Source organism: Emydura macquarii, unplaced genomic scaffold (assembly GCF_026122565.2).
Source record: "Emydura macquarii macquarii isolate MOO-44397 ecotype Brisbane River unplaced genomic scaffold, CSIRO-AGI_Emac_v2 contig_499, whole genome shotgun sequence".
Taxonomy (NCBI): Eukaryota; Metazoa; Chordata; order Testudines; family Chelidae; genus Emydura; species Emydura macquarii.
The window spans coordinates 6,557,474-6,565,424 of record NW_027130636.1 but is presented as its reverse complement, the minus strand read 5'-3'; the positions used below and the strand labels follow the sequence as shown (position 1 = coordinate 6,565,424).

The 7,951-nt window shown below is 41.9% G+C and overlaps 1 long non-coding RNA gene across 1 annotated transcript; it reads right to left on the bottom strand.

Annotated features, from left to right (window-relative positions):
- Positions 1–5,829: 5,829 nt before the first annotated feature.
- Positions 5,830–7,739, bottom strand: LOC137146980 (uncharacterized). Its single transcript, XR_010918116.1, has 3 exons — positions 7,610–7,739; positions 6,310–6,389; positions 5,830–5,985 (listed from the first exon to the last, which is right to left on the bottom strand). It is a non-coding gene; the product is annotated as an uncharacterized lncRNA (long non-coding RNA).
- Positions 7,740–7,951: the final 212 nt, after the last annotated feature.

The window sequence follows — 7,951 nt, the reverse complement described above, 5'->3', positions numbered from 1 at the left end:
TCCTTCCAGCTGACAGATTTTGTTCAGTAGTTTTTATGGAGCTGGCTTAAGAGTTCCTGGCGCACACACGTACGACCTTATGGGACCACAGTTGCTCACAGCTTTTGAAAATAAGAAAAATGAAGAGCACCTAATAGTCCATTTTATTACTGTAATCGCATTATAGAAAATTCATCTCTGCTCTTACAATATATCTGTCTTTCTTTTGCATGAACAATAAGGGGCAGCACTCTGTGCCAGAGGATAATAAATACTGATAAAACCCTTAGTCTCAAATTAGCTAGTACTTTTTAACATTTTTATTAAATAAGTGTGAGGTGAATGGTGATGTGATGGGATATGAATTCCAATGCAAATAAGCCCTGGTTATAAAAATTATTTCAAAACTGCTGGCTCAGCTATGCAGCAGATAGTTCCTTGGTTTCCACAGTATTTTTTCCTGCAGTGACTATTTGTTAAGCAAATAATAACATATTCACTTGCCAAATGTCATTAAGTTTGAAGTGTTTAAGATGCAGAGATAAGTATGCATGACAATGTGTTTCTATGTTTTCCCACCCAGCACAGACATTTTATAATACCAGCTCTATACATAACGTTCAAGCAACAGCTGCAATAAATATTCCATCCTGAAAAGCACTAAAGGGAGGCTTATAGAATGGGTGGGCTAGAGGGATACAGATTTGGGTTCTGTATGATTCTTGGACAATAATTCAGTTCTTTAGAAATTAAATTAATTATCAAGGACTGTTTTTTCTTAGACAGCCAAAAATTAAGGTATCAGCTGTTTTGACATTTGTGTTCATTCAAACTGTCATGTAAAAAATCAATGTGTTAAAACTTTATTTAAAGGAATATTGTCAAGCAATAAAATTAAAGATGAGAACATCAGGCACTAAAAGTAACAATTTTGGCTCCAATCTTGCCATCAGATATACCAGAGCAGACCTACTAACTTTGAGGGGACTTTGGAGAGGTGTGAGGATCCACCCAGGCAGATCCAGTTGCCGTTTCCTTGTGGTGTAGATTCAATTTCTGGATCCAATTCCTATGCCTTACCACAGTGCTGTAGTGTTTGGATTGCAAACGTTGAAGGGAACATTTCAAACAAAACAAAAATCACTTTTAATAAAACCCTTTCTTTAAAAATAAACCCGGGGAGCTGGAATCCTTGACACTGTCCCTTTTTAAAAAAAAAAAAAGAAACGAAACCCACAGGAAATTTGACTGTGTTTGAAGTTATTCACTGGATGAAAGCCACAGCTTTTTTCCAGCTTTCTGGATCTCCAATTAGGAAGAATAGGCTTTAGCATGCTGTACAGCTTCAGCAAGATACTGCATGAAAATGAATCTGTCCCACAAGATTAGGAACACATCTCACTTTAGTTCTGGCAGTGCTGTCTGAGATTCTGCATGTGACTGGAGCTGCTCAGCAGCCTGCAGTCCCATGGTCCTAAAATGTAGATGGTTCTTATTTTAAAAGTGGGCCTCAAGCCCCAACTGCACTCAATGAACACACAGCTCAATCAGGTAGAAAGGCAACTGTGGCCTTAAGAATCCCTTTGCATTCCTACAGTCCCAGGCCAGATTTGCCACCTTGGTCCATAGCCTTAATTTAGAGCAATCCACAAACTGCTCTAAATGATGCCAAACATATGCCAGCTGCCAACAGCCCAAAGGGGCCATAAGAGTAGTCATGGCTATTCAAGACACACAGCCCCAGTCCTGCCCTCTACAACAACTGCAGCAATAGGTATGAGAGTCATTAGAATAGCCATCTATTGGGGTGATCCTCCCAGGACCAGTTACACTGGTTTTAGAGCCACTTTCCCCCAGAAGAATGGTGCAAAGCAGCCCTTCCACAGGCCAGGATTTGGGCTACTGGCTGGTATCCCCCACCATTCATTTTAGTTTAGTTCTCTGGTGAGATACAGGGTATTGGTCACCTTAACATTTTTAGCTGAAAATTCATTCTGCCTACCGAGTTGTGTGTCATCTTGTCCCTAACTTGTTGATACAGGGTACTAACTGTAAGCACAAACAACTCATATTGACTTTGCTGGGGTTTGTGTGCATATGAGGGCAGAATCTGCCCACAGCTTTTGCTGCCTTGGTGCCAAGATACTAAAAAGTTTAGAAAAGTCTGCACCAACTTTCCCCATATCTGTCCTGATCCAAAGTCTGTCCACTGACTTCAATGGGCCATGGTCAGGCTCACAGGTTCCATCTTTTCTGCAGTCATGTAATCTTAGATGTACAGTAGCCAAAGTAGGAATGACTTAAGGTTGGAGAAAAGATGGAAGATATACAGACCAAAATCCTCCGGGTCCCCAGTATAAGTTAAAATCTTGAACTGTGCCCCTCCCCCTTATCTGCTAGGAAAGTCTTGACCTGAGACTAATACATCATTGGGAGATTAATTGTAATGCAAGTTGCATGGCTAAACCCCCACTGGCTTTGAAAATCTCAGCTTTTGTTCCTGGAACTATAAATCTGTTCAGTCGCACAAAGTAAGCAAAGCAGAGAATCCTACCAAAACAAATGTAGAAATTGGAATCAAAATTGAACTATTTCTGCATCTGAGTTGCACCAGGGTGTATACACAGAACAAGAAACAGAATGCAGGGAAACTGGAGTCCTCTATTTGTTTTCAGGGCCCTAGGCCAGACAGTCTGTGAAACGCTGCACTGGTATTCCACAGATTGTTTTTCACAGATTCCAAACATTTACAGAAACATGAATTATGAATTGGCTCCTTTCTATAAGAGTGTGTATGCTTACACACACATGCGTGCATGTATCTCAGCAAATATAAAAGCATTTGCAAACCACTGTCATGGTCCTCTTATTACCATGAGTGAACAGTGAAGGTACATAATACTGGCTTTCCCATTACAATTTTTACTAATGTTTTATACACACTATTTTTTCCCCTCTGGATAGAAACCCCGATACCTGTGTGAAAGACTAAGTCAATAGCCTTCAGTTCCAGACATGACAATATTGTGAAGCACCCGTAGGGAAAATCTGGCCCCAACTACCTACCTCAAAGATCTAGGCCAGATTTACAGGACTTCAACATCCACCGTGCGGAGCTCTTTTGAAAGTCTGCCCACTTTGATGCCTTATTTAGAACTAAACTTTTTTGAAAATTTCCCTTTAGGAGCTGAGCTCTTTTGAAGATCTGGCCCTCAAAAGTCATTGCACCTCAGTGAATTTGGATTTTCTCTTGAATTCCCTTTCTTGTGAGCTTTGGCTGTGGAATATAAACTTGCTGGTCAGCATCCTAGGAAATTTCTCTGTTTTACCAGAAAACAGGGGATCTGCCTCTCTACAGATGACCCATTCCTGGGATCCTTGAACATTTTCCTAAAACATCTTTTTAATTTTTAAGCAACCGATCTTCGGCCACATAGGAGAAAAGCCACCTCCTCCACATCTCTTCACTGAAAGGCCTATGATGAGTTAGCTTTGTGTTTTCTTTTTGTTTTACAGAAAGAATTTCCAACCTCTTTCTGGGCTTGTTTCTCAGTTCTCCTGTGAACTGTTAACTCAAGGCCATAGCCATACAGAAACTATACAAAATGCAGAAATGACATAAAATTAGGATTCTGAAATCTAGACCCCATCAATGGTCCCACCTTTCCTCTATAGGGAAGAAGCAGCTCTCCTTCCACACAAACTTTACTGGATGTGGGGCTTGAACTCCAAGATGACAAGCCCACAGTGACAGCATTTAGCCTGGGAAAGACTTTGCTCTTCCATCTAAAAGTTTCAGGTACCTTCTAAACAGTGTTTGATCATTTATGTTAGAATTGTCACAGGACCTAAGGAAATTGGACATCTAACCCCCTTAGGCCCTTCTGCAAATCCCAGCTGTAGCCTTATGGCCCAGCTAGCAAAGCTGTTGTTAGCAATCAACGGGGCAGGTTTATTTTGTACAGGTTAATATTGCCACTCTGTAAATTGCCTGTACAATCAGTTTTCATCTAATCCAACATGTCTGAGGTGTGGAAAGCATTCATGGAACAACCAATATATCGCTCAGAGTGAAAAGGCAGGCTGGGGAAGTGGGTAACAATTTGGTGCAAGCAGAAGGTAAGGCCTTGGAAATCTTGGCAATGATGGAGACCATCATCTCTATCACCAATCTGTACTGCGAAGAGGCCAGTGTAAGTTATCATGGGCACAGAGAAGAGATGGATGAGCTAAGCTGAAGTACTAGTCCCAGTTACATAGTTGTAAAACAAGATTTCTTTGCATATCCCATCACTCCCCTTGACAAGTATTTGTGTCTGGTTTGGGGAGGAATGGGGCATTGGTATATTTGTTTTCTCTCCTGGGAACAGAAGAGTCTAGCTAGACTTACTCGATTGCTCTGTCATCCCTGATTAACACAGAATTGAACATATCTTTAAATTTGTGACTGATCAAAGACAGCACAGTGCTGCTTTAGAGTGTCAGTCTCTTAAAGGTAGCATAAATCCAAGAAGCCACACGCTCTCTAAGCAGTGAGACCAACAGGTTCCCTCTCTGATCTTTCTACTGCCCACCCCAACCTGGGGAGGTGAGTTCTTGCAGCTCCCCCACACATGTGTATGGTCCTCTGCTTAAACTTGTATAAAGAATATGCTTTTTCAACTGTTGGGTTCTCAATTGAGCTGATTCTTGATTTCACATACAGTCAAAATATATTCCCCATATGGCAGAGAAACTCTGTTTATTCCATGTTAATCCCATCATCCGTAACATCTTGTGTTGTAGCCATCCACCCTCTAGAGAAGATGGACAAGGTTCCCGTTAGAATTTAGCACTGCTGCCCCACCTTTCATACACAGGGACTGACCACCACGAGCCCTGCAAACAAAGGACTGGGAATTCAACCCAGGTTCCTGAGATGCCAGTGCTCACTACTACATCACTGAGCGACATTGCAGAGTCATGTATATTGTGGACCAGAAATCACTACAATTAAAGTCATGTGTAGGATTTTCTACACACATCATCTCCCTACTGATTTGTATTAGTTTGAAGGCATGACAAAAGAAGATTAATAAACAGCTTCTGAAGTTCCCGTTGTAGCTTCTCAAAAAATTAGAAAAAATCAGGGCTCCTGCTCATCACAGCTTCTGTCAGTTTAATTACAAGCATGTTACAGAGACAGTAATATTGTACCCAGCTGGCTGCTTGGAGTCTGGAAGGTACAGAAGAACAGTCTGCAGTAGAGGGCCCAAGTCCACCGAGGCCATCTCTTCAGCTGCCATCAAGAGTTGCCAGAGAGCTTCAAATTGAGGAGCTGGGCAGGGAGCTTGGAAAAGGCCCCAGCTCAGCAACCTCAGGTCCCAAAGCTAGCTTGCTTCACTCTTTCATGAAATGTAACTTCATTAGAAAGCCTTCATCTGTGCAGAACTCAGAACAATCATAAAGATTCCGGTCCAACTACACTTTAAAGCAGCAGAAAGGCCTGTGCCTCTGGTATAGGATTGGACTGGAGGGACATCTCTTTGCAGAGTATGGCGAATGCTTGGTTTAAAAATGCATTGCCTACTTGTTTAAACACAGGTATATTTAGACACATTCTGCCCTCGCAGATCAAGAGGCTTTTCTTGTTCTGCACATGCTGATGTGAAGTGTACCCTATTAATCTGGATTATGCTAATGGAATCTTGGCCCCATGATACTAGGTGCCGTCCACAGATGTACTAAGACAGCCACTGCTCCTAACAAGCTTCCCATCTAAACAGATGAGACAAAAGGTGGGACAAAGACAGAGTGGCATAATTCCCACTTTACAGATGGGAAACAGTCAAAGATTAAGTGATTTGCCCAATGTCGTAATGAGTCTGTTGCAGAACCAAAAATTGAACAGAGAGATGAGGCCCAGTCCAGTGCCTTCATCAGGCTTATTCTTCCTTGCTCTCAGTTCAAATTCCTTGTTCTCAGATCTCTTCTCTGCTGATAATTGGAGTCTTTTGGATAAGGCCCCTCCAAAAAAAAAAAAAAAAAAAAAAGTATCGGTCCCATATTATATTAAATAAAGGTAAATGTGTCAGTATTGCTCTGTACTGCCAGGAAGCACTTTGTAATGTACTAGCAAAGCTTCCACTGACTTAGTGAGACACTTAATACAACTACAGTTTCATTCTGAGGCGCCCCACATAAACAAAGCTGTGCACGCACACTGCAATCAAGAAAGCTCATATGAACAGCTGTGTTTATATCTGGCACCTTATAAATAAATCAGGGTTTTATTTTTAACTATTGTGCTGACAGGAACAAGGTCAAGGGAATCCTCCTATTCATACTTACAAGGAAGAGTCTATTTTTAAAGATGTCACCTTCAGAGCTTGTAAGGCAGCTAATATTTATTCCTCACAAAGGGCTGAGTCCTGCTGGCAGAATGGTTAATGTGAGTCTTGTGTTTTGCTTCAGTGATAGCAGGAGAGAGTCCCAAAACAGGAATATAGGCTTGATTTTCCATCCACCCTCTTCACTTATATGCACACCAAAAGATGTGTTCACAGAGATGCAGGTACAAACGAGGTTTTAGCCAGAAGAGGTCTGAGACAAGACAGATCACAGATGAATTATCATAAACCAAACTCATACTGGCTGACATCTACCCAATACTCACCATGGATGATTTAATGGTGTGTTGTGGTCAGCAAAGGATGGGCCCTATCCTAGCACTTCCTGCCAATTACTGAGTGCGCTCATCTCCCATTAAATTCAGTAGGAGTTGAAGGCATTCAACACTCAGGAAGCACACCGTGTATTGAAAGTTTTGGCCATATATAGGCACTACTGAGAGCACCAAGGAGATAGGTTTGGTAGGGATTCATTGATATCAATCTTTTTAATTGTATGAGTTTTCTGCTCCTATGTTATGGAATGAACAATGGACCATGTTCACTGGAAGAGACTAGTGAAAAGGATGGATGCATTGCTGTAGTTGACAGTCTATCCACAATTCCGCCATCAGCTGACAGCATGAGACTCTTTAAAAGGCTTATCCAAGACATGAATGTCAAAAGTGAGAAACACCATTTTGGTCTAGCTCGGTGTCATATCTGGGACACAATGGGGAGTGGCTAAATTAAAATGGAGGCAGACAAAATGGAAGATAGTGGAGCCTACAGTAGAATTATAATTATTTTATACATCTGCTTCCATATCCCATTCTCCCTAGAAAAGTCCTCTGCCTCTAATGGATTTCAGAGAAAAGAAAACCCAGGAAAATGGCATAAAAAGCCCCTACATTTTCTATCCATATCAAAAGATCTCGGTAAACCACTGCCTACAAGTCCAGATGACAGAAAGCCTGTGGTATAAACTGAACTGGATTTGTATTTGGACACTGCTGCCCACAGCATTGGCCTTTGCCCACTGAAGAGTCTGCCTTGCCACTGACTAACGACAGTAGAGTGCTGCCGTTCAGCAATCCTATTCCAAGCTGCCCGGTGTAACAGGGCAAAATAAAAACATGGGTAGGCTTTCACAAAGTGCAGCTTAGATGCTGCTCAACATGGTCTTCTCAGTGCACAGGACAGAAGCCAGCTGGGCAGCAAAAAAGAAGGCTGGAGGTGCAGTGAAATGTTTGGCTGGTTACCTCATGGCGTCATGCTAACCAGCGATGCAGGCAGCACTGCAGAGTCCCATGACTGTTGGGTGGGCAGCCACCTCCATACATACTCCCGGATGGGGATCCTGGGGTCAGAGATGGCCAGGTAACTTTGAACGGGTCCCTGTTGACAGAGAATATTCAAATATAGTGCTGTAGTATTAGAAAACAACACGCATAGGTAACTTTTCTAAATTAAATAGATTATAGGGTTAATATTGGACACTGAAGATGTTTTGCAGAACAGCTAGATGCAGCTAAATAAAATATTTATCATGAACTCATGGTCTTGGAGAATTCAGAGTGGGCAGCCACCTAGATAGACAGTGT